The sequence below is a fragment of the Cavia porcellus genome, unplaced genomic scaffold (genome assembly GCF_034190915.1).
Source record: "Cavia porcellus strain 051 isolate PalLab524CR breed Dunkin Hartley unplaced genomic scaffold, mCavPor4.1 scaffold_20, whole genome shotgun sequence".
Taxonomy (NCBI): Eukaryota; Metazoa; Chordata; class Mammalia; order Rodentia; family Caviidae; genus Cavia; species Cavia porcellus.
The window spans coordinates 56,401,008-56,413,870 of NW_026947503.1; the positions used below are offsets into that span (position 1 = coordinate 56,401,008).

The window sequence follows — 12,863 nt, forward strand, 5'->3', positions numbered from 1 at the left end:
CGGGCGTCCCCTAGCCAGGGGCTCCTACCTGATCTGTCACCGATCTTTGAACCGCAGCTTGACACTGGGAATGACCACACCCTGTCTCCTTTCCTAATGGCTAATTCTGACCTAAAAAGCCTGACTCAGGGGAACAACGTTTCAGCCAGATTTCCCTTCCAAAGAAGCCCTCTCTCCCCAGCACTTCCCGCACAGCAGACCATACTCAGCTCCTTCGGGGAACTCTCCACTGCTCTCAGTTTCCAGGAAGAGCTCCCTTTGTAAGTCACAGACACCTGAAGCACTGGCTGGTGACTTGGCCTTGCGCCCAGTCCGTGCTCTCTGAGGGGACCTGTTCTGCTCAGTTCTGAATTGGAGATGGAGTCATTTCTAGAGCTGTGAATTCGGACCAGGCAAAACACTTAGCTGGGTGCCAGGAATGAAGGGCATCCATTAGCTGTTCCTGGAAGCAGAACCTGAGCCCTTCAAGAGCACGGTACTCAGGGGCAGACAGGAGTGATGACTGGAATGAGAGCTGTGGTGAGATGGGGGTGGCGTCCCCTGCCTGGAGAGGGAGGAGTGACCACCAGCTTCCAAACCCTCAGATCCACGCTGCCTCACTTCGGTGGATTCTGAATTATTTTTCTATCCTTTTGTTGACTGTCCATGTGTCTATCTTAATTCACTCATGAATCATTTCTAGTTCTTCCCAGGAAACTCCCCAAGAACTAGGACTGCTATACACCACTGGGCTGGTCAGTGAGTGCTATTTACACACTGAACCCCTGCGGTGAGGGTGAAGATTCAACTTGTCCACTGGCAGCAAGAGGTGTGGATTGCAGTGCTGAGGAGCGGGGTGCTGTCCTGGAGGCCAGGAGAGAGGCAGGGATGACACACCTAATCTAGAGAATACATTTCTCCATTCATTCCATGGTATATACTAACTTACACACAGCCATGATGTGGGAGTCCAGTCAGTCTTTGGCTATTTGATATTTTGATCCTCAAACACCCAGCATTCTTTCTGCTTGGAATTAAAAACTCTGCAGAGTATTTCTCTTTTTTTATTTTTTAATTCTTTTCTTTTCTTTCTTTCTTTTTTTTTTTTTTTTTTGTACCAGGAATCGAACTCAGGGCCTCACGTTTGCCAGGCAGGTGCTGCACTGCTGAGATATATCCCCAGCCAGCAGAATGTTTTCATTGTCAAATAAACAAAAGCTCTTTTACAGATCAACCAAAAAAGCATTTCATCTTCTCTTCCTGTGATTCCCACACAATGCAAGAAACAGACATCACAGTTGTGAAGCAGAACATAAACCAGATGGCTTTCCCTTTCTGGCGATTGAAAAACTGTCATCTGCATTACATAATTCTTAGAGAAAATACAATGCTTCGCTTTAATTGTATGGTGCAGATCATGACAGATTGCTCAGGTTTTTGACATCATTTTCTTCAGTGTTTGCTCTGCTCTGAGCTCAGAGAAACTAATTATGTCCAGGTGGGGTCCAGGTGCACATACGTATGCTAGCTCCAGAGGGCCTCCTTAGACAGAAAATGGTTTTGCTGGGGTGTTCTAGCTTTGAAAACTTGCTCTCTTGGCCCTTTTTAATAATTGCTCATTTCTCTCGAAATATTCCCTCCTCTTCACGCTGACTCATGAGTAATTGAAGTTCTAAGGGAACAGGGCCGGTTCTGATAAGGAAAGAGCGTTCTCAGGCTTCTCTGCAGACTGTGGACTATCATTCTTTGCAGTCTCTCAGGAACCCTGTCTTTACAGCACGCGGGCTTGCTCTGAGAATTATCCTCACATACAAGCTGAGATGATGTAGCTTCCTTCAAGGTTAGAATAGAAAACTGCACTCATGAAGAAGATTTCCAGTTACCTACCAAAAGTGACCAGAGTGCTAGAGATGGATGGTGAGGGTGATCCCACAACAAAACGAATATGCCCAGTCACGGAATTACTCATTTAGACTAGTTAAGATGGGTTTTTACATGGTACATATTTTACCACAATTTTTTTAAAAAGCGAGCCAGTATTTTTCTCACTGCAGAAAGTGGAGTCGGTAGACATTAGAGCAATATACCAGGCGGTCACCACTTTAGCCCAGTGATCAAACTCCATATTCACATTACCATGATGTTAAATTTCTCCAGTGTGGGGCAGAAGGAAGGACACAGTGCCACCTGTAGCATAGTCTGGTCAAAAATAACTCACCCAGCCTTAAAATCTAACTTTCAGTAAGTATTCTCAGCTGGGTTCTCAAACGAACCATAAACCCATAGAAAATGAGATTAATGGTTTACTCAGCTCTCCCAAGAATGGAGCATGACCAGCACCACTCAAAATGCATGGGGATGGAGGTAATTCATGACATGAAGTGGGTGCCTTAGGGCAATTACACCTCAATTCTCTCATGAATCCCCGGTTCAGAAGGATTGAGTGAAGTGAAATAATCAGACAATTCTAGAATGTGACTTGTTCTACAAAATAATTCATCTACTCTCTTTAAAAAATATATATATATATTATATATATATATATATATATATATATTATGTGGGAGTAGGAGCTGCCAATTAAAGTAGAATAAAGATTTGTCAGGGCTTTTTTACTTCTTTTGTTTTTTTGGTTTTTTTAAATCTTTATCTACAAAGACTCATACCAAGCATACTCTCTGGTACTACGCTTATTTACTTCATCATGCTGTCTGAGTTGAACAAGGATTGCATGAATTTTTTGTTGCTGTGTAGCCCTTGTCTGTATAAACATGCCACAATTGATTTATCCACTTTATTATGAATAGACATTTGAGACACTCCCAAGTTGAGGATGCTATGACGAAAGTTGCTGTGAGCAGTCTCGTGCAGCTCTTTGGGTGACATCTGCATTTCTTCAATATTTAATGATGAGAAGAATCGCTGGGTCACAGAGGCACTACACATTAACCTTTGTTGGATGGTGCCAAACCATTTCCCTAATTGTTGGATGAATTCTTGCTTCCAATAGAAAGTTCTGGGAGCTCCAATTTCTTCCCACACTCGCCCCTTCTTGGGAGCAGGGAGCAGGTCCTATGGACATGTAAAGTGCTTGAAGAAACTTCTGGGGTGATGGACATTTCTATGTCAGTCTGATTGGCACTCACATAGGGGTTTATTAGCGTGAAAATCCATCCGGGAATCCTTGAGAAGCTGTCTGCTTTGTAAGCTGCTTCCACCTCAGTGAGAGAAGGGTTGAGACAGTGACCACATGCAATGGGTGGAACTAGATCAGCTCAAACCAAATACCAGTGAGAGAGAGAGAGAGAGAGAGAGAGAGAGAGAGAGAGAGAGAGAGAGAAAGAGAGAGAGAGAATGAATTTGGAGAAGCTTTGGTATGGACTGGATAGTAGATGTTACTTAGGAAGTCCTGTAATTTTCTTAGGTGTAATAACTGCACGGGAGTTTCATAGGAGAAGACCCTTGTTACAAAACACATGTTGGGGTATTTAGTTAGGAGCGAGGTATCGTGATGCCTATAATTTCCTCTGAACCAGCTCGGCAAACCTGTGTGTCCATGCGTACACAGAGAGAATAAGGTGAAAATCAATATGTGAAATTATGGCTGTTGTTGGATTTAAGTGGTAGCTATAAAAGGGCTTGTTATATTATTTTTCAACATTCTTGAGCATTGAAATTTTTCTATAATTAAAAGTTGTGTCTGGAGAGAGGTAGAGAGGCCTGAGGTGACCAGTTTCAGAAGACAAAGAGAAGACCCTCCCTTCAACAAAATCCAGGAATCTTAAAATCCAACTTCTCACTCTGCCACCCCATCATGGCTGCTTCCTGGTGACTCTCTTTGAATGATTTTTTTAAAAATATACTTCCTTCTGCAGGTCAAAGACATCCTCAGATTTATCTTATAAATAAACTCACACGCTGCAAATCACAAGCTCAGATTCATTCTCAATCCCCCCACCCCCAAACACATAGCTACCTTCAAAATCACTCTGCTTTACCCAAATTCATATTCCCCTCTTCTAATGCAAAAGCTAAATTGAAAGCTAAGTGGCCCTGGCAGTCCGCAAAGCCCAGGTGGCTTCTGCCCCCGAGCGCAGGGGACAGGGCGCACCACCGCGCTTCTGTTTGAGGTTCCCCTGCCAGCCACAGCGCTCGGCAGAGCTTCTCAGGTGGCTGGGCTTCTTTGAAGGTTTACTTTCAATTAACAAGAAGAAGAAGAAGGAAAGAAAGAAGCCAAATCAGCTGCTGTCAGGGATGTAGGGAAAGATTTATTCAGGGTGGTCAGGCGGGAGCGTGGCCAGCAGGAAGGGCCCGAAGGTAGACAGGAAGGAAAAGCAAGCCGCAGAGACTTTCCTCCGGGCAAGGTCAGCGGCTGCTTGGGCTGGTCCTCCTGCGGCAGGCTGTGCTACTCCTGTTGGGGGACGCCTGCAAAAGCAAAGGGGGCGCCAGCAGACACTGGACGCAGGCTGGAGAGGGGGGCCCAGGGGAAACTAGCGGGCCAGGCCTTGAAAGCAGAGCTTATTACTTAGATGGAACAAGGCCTGGGGGATCAAAACATGACTGATTTTTAAATTGCTTCCCGATTCAAAAGCTGGTGTGGCCCACCTCAAAATGTGCTGAGGGTTGAGGAGGCCAGGCCCCCGGTGGGCTCTGCCTGTGTGGAGAAGCCTGCCATGCAGCCAGGCTGGCGGGATTCGGGTGGTGGGCTTTTATCACGTCTCATTTCCTGTCTCAGTTCTTACACACCTGCAGATGCATGATGTGCTGGTGTGAAAACCAACGTGTGCTTTTCACAAGGAAAGAGCCAAGCTTCCACTGCCCCTCATCCAGGCCCACGCAACTTCTACAAATGCGCAGTTACATGAACAGCATGACTTTTCAGGAACTGTCCTCAGCCCTTCTGCACCCTGGTCCTTCCACCCAGTCTCAGATGGGACTGGGATAGAGCTGCTAGCAGAGTTCCCTTTGCTTCACGGCAGCAGTTACCTATGTCGCACCCCTCCTCTTGTTCCTTCAACACCCCCAAAGTGTTGGTTACTCCAGTAGATGTTACCCAAAGACCCCAGACACCATTAGCCTGAACCGTGCTAAACATAATGTGTGTTAAAATCTACATGCATGTCTATACACATGTGTGTACTTACATATATGTGTGCCTGCATATAATCACAAGCCACATGCTGCACTTTGGTAAACAACCAACTGCCACATGATAGAGGTCCCTACTGACACTGTAATCATCCTACTCTGCGTGCATACACTCTCACACGCTCACACAAGGACAAAGTCACCTAATGATACATCATTAAGCAACTGATGACTAAATAGATGAATACGTGTTCACACATACAGATATAGACGATGGAGAGGCATCTTTCTATCACTGTGACAAATACTGTATCATCAGTTTACAAGGAGAAGTTATACGTGGCTCAGTTTCAGCCCAAGATGTTGATGGTCTGTCAAACAGTGTTGTGTTCCTTGCAGGATGGAAGAGAATGGCTTTTCCCCTAGCTCTGTCACACTGTCACATCTGATTACCACATCTCTGTTATGCCAAGAGAACCTCAAAGCCTTTCTTCAAATATGTGATCAATTTCTTCCCTGGATTGGGGTCCTTCTATAAAATATTTCCATAACTTCTTCATTCTTCTATTCAAGGAAGCTCAAATAGAAGCCAGGATGGTTAAATAGAGATGATCTACTCCTTTCTTGTTTTTTTTTTTTTCCTTGCTCTCTCTCTTCTTCCCAAATTTTATTCCCTGAAGTAAATGCTTCTCATTCTAAAGTTGCAGAGCAATTCTCTCATAGAATCTTAACAAATGCAACAGATACTGACAGAGATGAAATGCAAGTATTCTCTGCATTAATCGTAACTGTAGATAAATCTATTTTTAAATTTTATTTTTAAAGGGAATAAAACAACAATAAAACAAATCAAAACAGTGATAAAGTAGTAGGAAATTTACAGTAGCTACTATACTGCATATTGTTGTCCTCTAAATAGTTGCGCAGACTGTTGACTTTTGGCTTGCAAAGTCAGTCAGACAATACAGCCTGAATCAGCTGATTGCTCACGTTGAGGGGCTGTTCTTCTCTCCCCAGTCCATGCTCTGGCTGGCTCACAGGCAAGGGCTTACCTTCCTTCCTGGTTCCCCCCAGTCGGCACACCCACATGTATGTAAATCTAAAAAAGTCCATTGTAACTGCCAACACTCTACTTCCTTGAACACCAGTTGAGATTTTGAAAAATAAATTTATAAGTAATTAAAAACTCTCACAATATGCAATTTTACTTACTCCTTAAAATATGACTATCAAAGAGCCAAGCCTGGTGGCACCTGTCTATAATTCCAGCGTCTTAAGCTGAAACAGGAGGCTTGCAAATTTGAGGCCAGACTGAGCAACTTAGTGAGACTTTGTCTCAAAGCTAAATTTTTAAAAGTGACTCTTCCACTGCCATTTTAAATCTAGCTCTGCACAACACTCTGCTGCCACCAGCACCCCTGCAACCCAAACCATGCACCTACTCACCCCTGCCAACAGCTCCGCCACCACTGGGGACATGAACAAGCATAGCAGTATAATGGAATTCACCCAGGAGTCCAAGATTAACATGAGTAAGAACCAGCAGGATGACAGCAAAATGTCCATTGAAGGCTGGAGCCAGGATGCAAGCAAGAAAGATATGACTAAATATCTGTCTTGATTCGGGGAAGCTGTAGGCTGTACAATTAAAACAAATCCAGTCACAGGAAAATCAAGAGGATTTGGATTTGTGCTTTTCAAAGATGCTACTAGTGTTGATAAGGTTTTGGAGCTAAAAGAACACAAACAGGATGGCACGTTGAAGAACCTAAAAGGGCCAAAGCATTAAAAAGGAAAGAACCTCCTAAAAAAGTGTTCATGGGTGGATATAGCCCACACACTTCAGAAGAACAAATTAAAGAATGTTTTGGAGCCTTTGGAGAGATTGAAAATATTGAATTTTGGATTCAATATTGAATTGAATTTCAATTCAATATTGAATCATGGATATAAGAACAAATGAAAGGAGAGGATTTTGTTTCAGCACATACACAGATGAAGAGCCACTTGAAAAATTGTTAGAAGGCAGATACCATCAAATTAGCCTGGGAAGTGTGAAATCAAAACTGCACAGCCCAAAGAGGTCTCTCGGCAGCTAAAGCATCAACAAAAAGGAGGAGAAAGTGCTGCAGCTGGGGGTCGCAGCAGAGATCAGGGCCAAAACTGGAACCAAGGATTTAATAACTATCGTGATCAAGGATATGGAAATTACAATGGTGCCTACCGTGGTGATCAAAACCAGAGTGGCTGTGGCGGACACGATTATACGGGGTCTAACTGTGGGAACTACGGACATGGACAGGATTATGCACTTATGGCGAGGCATCTGGAGGAGGTGGCAATCACCAAAATAGCTACCAGCCACACTAAAGAGGAAGACACTGGGGAAAGCAGGAGACGCTAAAGGAATCTTCGAGGAAGATGTTGACGATCGCTCTTCTGTTGCTGTAATGATTATGCTGTGTGTTTATGTGTGGCGTGTGGATGTGTGTGGTGTGTTGGGTGTGCAGGGTGTGGTGGGTGGAGGCGTGTGGGGTGCTGGTGTAGGCCTGTATATGTGTAGGGGAGTAGAACCGTGTGGACAGAGGGGAAGGTACAGGTGTGCGGTGGAGGCAGATTGTGAGGTGCCGAGTGTGTGTGTGTGTGTGTGTGTGTGTGTGTGTGCACGCACGTTAAGTGCCCTAATAAAAGAGGGGAGCCTCACCTTCTAGTGGGAAAAGAGAGAAGTCATTGATTTGTCTTTCAGAGCATTTGTGTTCCCTTCACTGATTTTCTGAGTTTAATTCAATGGAAGATACTGAGAACTGAGGCTCTGTTACCAGATTTCTAGTGTGCAAAACACAACTGTGTCCAGCTGTATACAGCCGCCAGTTAGTTTTCTTTGTTTTTACCTTATCCTTTGCTATGTCTTATGACTCTGCAGATTTGTGTCTAGATGTATTTTATTTGTATGATTTATCATGGTAAATCCCAAATAAATGCTTCCTTATGTGATTCTTTAAAACTTTTTAAAATAGATTTTAAAAAGCGTCTAATATGTACCTAGCATGCTCGAAACCCAGAGTTCTGTCCCTAACACACAAAAAGTGTTTTTTGTTGTTGTTGTTGTTGTTGTTTTACCAAAATGTGCATTTCCCCCATGGACATCCATTATAATACCAAAGATGTGATCTGATAGGAGCAAACATTTTGGGGCCTCAATTTGAATAACATGGGAAATTTTTAATAAGATAAAGATTGGATGGGGTAACCAAATTCATTGAATGGAAGGGACAGCACAAATGAAACTCAAGCGGATGTACATGCACACTTGGGTGACAAGGACAGTCATTCTTTGGTCAAAAAAAAAATTTTAAACGTAGCTATACACATGCAGTATGGTGTAATATGAAACTGGAAATTGTTTTCTTTAAAAGTCACTTTTAATGCCCCCATCATTTCATTACAAAAGACACTTTTTAGGGGCTTCTTCAGAAGCCAGGTACCTGCACTGAGCTGCAATACCGAATTTGACCAGTACATGGTGTCACTTAAACTGAGAAAATACTAGAAAGTTCTGTTTTTACAATGTTGTCCAAAATTAATGGGTCCTGTGATCAGTGCTATGTATGTCATAGCTTTGGATACTTTTGCATGTGGCTTTTGGGATGTTCAGTGGACAGCTACTTTGAGGAATCACTGGGAAATGTGCTCTAAGAGCAGGGATAAAAAAAGTCAATCATTAAACAAGCTGCCATAGTTTTCTGTGTGTCTCAGAGAGGAGTTATTCCTTTCCTGTGAATTATGAGGAAGAAAGAATTTTGAAGCCTTTGGAGGTCCTAAAATGCAGTCTTTTTCAAAAAGCCAGTGATGTGTCACACTGTTATAAAAGGAGGCTTAGCAAATGACACTAATGAAATGGGCATCGGAAACCTTTTGTGCTTCCCTTACACTCTCAGCAAACTGTAAGGGATTCCTTAGAAGTAGCTGCTCTTCCTGGAACGTGGAGGGAGGCAGTTGGTGCAGATGGAGGGGGGGGGTAGTGAATGGGTGTGCTGTGCAGATGTGTGCAGGTGTATGGGTGGGTGTGTGTAAACGTGTGTGGTGTGGGTGTGATGGATGTGTGTGCTCCATAGTGTGTGTGTACATATGTACATGGGTGTGGATGTCTTGATAACATGGGACAGATGACTGTGCTATGTGAATGTGTGGCGAGTGTGGATATGGTGAATGTGTGTTGCGTGTGGGACGTGTGGTGTGTTTATGTGTGGCGTGTGGATGTGTGTGGTGTGTTGAGTGTGCAGTGGGTGGTGGGTGGAGGCGTGTGGGGTGCTGGTGTAGGCCTGTATATGTGTAGGGGAGTAGAACCGTGTGGACAGGGGGGAAGGTACAGGTGTGCGGTGGAGGCAGATTGTGAGGTGCCGAATGTGTGTGTGTGTGTGTGTGTGTGTGTGCCACACACGTTAAGTGCCCTAATAAAAGAGGGGAGCCTCACCTTCTAGTGGGAAAAGAGACAAGTCATTGATTTGTCTTTCAGAGCATTTGTGTTCCCTTCACTGATTTTCTGAGTTTAATTCAATGGAAGATACTGAGAACTGAGGCTCTGTTACCAGATTTCTTTGAACTGTATTATAAAACCGCCTTTATTTGCCCAGCAGCTGTCGGCACTAGAACGGAGAGCAAGCGCGGGGACCTACTGCCATCTGGTGGAGAACGTCGGCACTGCCGGTGGGCAGGAAGAAGGCCCTTGTGCTGGGAGCTGTGGCTAAGGGCTGGTTGTTTGATTCGTTTGCCATCCTTGTTTAGTGCACTCACCACTTGCCTGCTTTTCCAGGCTCTCACACACCAACTGCTCTGTGTGGCACATGAAGGGACCGGGAGCTCCTGAGTGTGGAGAGACAGTGTGGGACGAGGCTTACACACCTGGACACTAGTTTGATGCCCCGAGTTCAACTGACTTCCTGGCCTCTTCACGGAAGGACAGGGCTGGCCAAAAGGACAGAGAGCAGGTAGGGCAGCTCCCCAGCAGGACAGCATTGGGGTCCTACTGACACCACTGCAAGGGAAACGATGCATCAGGCCGTGTCACTCTGCGGCAGCCCATTCTGTGTCGCTCCTCTGTGGCGCACATTTCTGTTTGCCTTCCTGTTTGCTCCATGCCAGGTGATGCATAACTCTCTAAAGGAGAGGACTCTGCGTCCTCTGCCCCAGCACCCACAGTCAGAGCAGCGCACGTTCTCCTCGGCCTAGGGAACAGTGCTGAGCAGCGCGACTTTAGAATCCCAGACCATCCGTCCACATGGAGCCGGAGGACAAAAACCTCAGAGAACAACTGGATGCAAACCAATTGGATCCCACAAAGGAGAGGAGGGGACAAGCAGAACGTCCACCCAGTCACCCAACTATCCGCAGGCCATGACCTGCAGTGCTCCCCTGTGGCAAGGAAACTGGAAAGATGGAGTAAAAATCTGAAATCCACTAGTTCTCCAGTTTCTGAGAAGCCAGAAAGTGCCTCGTGGTGGAGAAAAAGCTTTACCTCTTACAGCCTTACCTTGAATAGTGGAAATTTTAAGCAAGGGTATATTTTTCAGAAAAATATTTCAACAAATACCTTCAACTTTTTTTCTGCAGGATGTTTATGTTCAACTTCTTTCTAAAAGGCGATGTCAGAATCAGAATGAGAATGAGCCAGGGTAGAGCTCAGTGGCACAGCATCTGCCTGGCAAGTGCAAGGGCCTGAGTTCGATTCCTGATGCCAAAGAGAAAAAAGAAAAGATTCTGAAAGAGAGATAAAATAGACTTCTTCCAGTGCTTCCTCCACAGAGCTACCAACCTACTAACAATGGGCCAAACTGGCGGGGCCTCTTTTGTGTCTGCAGATTCCCTCGGAGAAGTCACAACAGGGGAGTGCGTAACCAGCCTCCAGGTTGCAGTACGAACTGGCAAGTCGAAGACACTGAATGAGGCAAGCAGGGACAGATGCCCACAGCTCAGAACAGCTTGTTTGCCGGTTGCTGCCTTTTCTCCGCCATCCTCAAGGACCAACTTCACCTTCATGATACACCCATTTCCCTGTTATGTTGTGTAATTTGCAATATTTCAAAATTCATTTTGCAACCAATATGTTATTGTAGAACAGGAACCATGACCTTAAAAAACTGTTCTCTTGCATAATAATGTTGTCTTCTGTCCAAGTGGTCACACACGCACAAGTTTTCGGCTTGACCCTTGGAGGCTACGTTCAGTGCAGGATAGGGCAGGTGCCTGGCGTGTCAGTTAGAGATTACTGAGTAACAAAGCCTTCCAGAATGCAGCCTTCCCATTGCTAAGGGATGTCTGGTGCAGCTGAGCCCTTCTTGTGGGCTGAGCCAGATCAGGCTGCTTTCAGTCAGCCTCATTTTGTCTGCTATCTCCCACACCTCTGTTGGTGGCTGCTGAGTCACCGAGAGACTGGCTGGTCTAAGCTGGGCTCTGCTAGCACCACTCAACTCTGCTCCACATGGTCCATCGCTGTCCAGCAGGCTGGGGGTGGGCAGTGTTCACCCCACTGCTGGGCATCCCTGCCTAAGAGGTAGAGATGCACATGGACTGTTATAAAAAACAAACCAAATGTGGGAAGAAATGGCACTGAGGAAGTTTAGGAGGCAATGTATTATACCAGTGGGCTTGAGTGGGATATCTCCCAAAGAGCCAGGGCTCCACCTGGCAGAACTTCAAGAATTTTATGGGGAGAGAAATGAGGGAGAGACAAAGGTAGATTTGGCACATTATGATTGGAGGGTTTGGTGATGTCTTGGGTTACTAAGAGAGTTTAAACATTTCAGGTTACATTGCAAGGCCATCAGTTATACAAAGCATGGGTTATACAAAGCAAGAAATGTCCTGTTATATTTTAAGTTACATTGCAAGGTCACCAGTTGTACAAAGGCAGTAAAGACAAGGGCTCCACAAAGGAATGTTTTAAGGCCATCTGTTTGACAAGCTTACACAAAGAAAGGAATGTTCTGTTACCAGGCTTATTTGGAAACGTACATGTGTGCCTGGTCTTGGCGGGGATCCTTGACCTGCTTAATTTAAATTTTTAACTTCCCTTACAAAGTTTCTTGAGGCCTAAGCTCTGAACTAGCAGGGAGTGTCTCTCTCTCTCTACCTATTGGCAGCAATATATAACCAAAGCCAATCACTTCTTCTGGGAGGAGCTACCAAGTCACAGTGCAGGGCAGGAGGATGGCAGGTTAGAAAATCATGGAAGGCAACGGCCGAGTGCCTGTCTTCTCAGTGTCTTCAGAGCAACTGTGGCAGTGCGTGCCTCGCAGTGTTAGCAGAAGAATCTCAGAATAAAATTCTCGTTCCTAGGAAATCTGTTTCTTCTTGGCAAGGTTCTTAGGCATCCTTCCAATTAGTAACTAATACACAATAGGCTTTCAAAGAGTATTTATTTGGTGAATGTATGCCATCGAAAGTAATTTTTCAAACTCTCATTTCATAGTCATTTTTAGGACATACAGTGGTCGCATCTCAACTACTCTGAAATCAGAAACGAACTTACTATCACCATGATTTTTAAAGTATTGCATCTTAAATAAAATGTTTCATATTGATAGTATCTTGGATTGAATGAAAGTATTCAAAGTATCTATGAAGTATTTATAAATACTTTAGAAAACATTTGTGAATTTTAGGCATGCTGTCTACAAGGTTCAAATGGGCAAAAACTTCATAGGACCACTACATTCAATGAATATTCAAGCCTCCACCAATCACAATGAAGTCTACAACTACTTTTATAAGTGTAAATTTATAAAGCTGACCATTGC

The 12,863-nt window shown here is 44.5% G+C and overlaps 1 pseudogene; it reads left to right on the forward strand.

Annotated features, from left to right (window-relative positions):
• Positions 1–6,484: 6,484 nt before the first annotated feature.
• Positions 6,485–9,968, forward strand: LOC100716471 (heterogeneous nuclear ribonucleoprotein D-like; annotated as a pseudogene).
• The last annotated feature ends 2,895 nt before the right edge of the window (positions 9,969–12,863 follow it).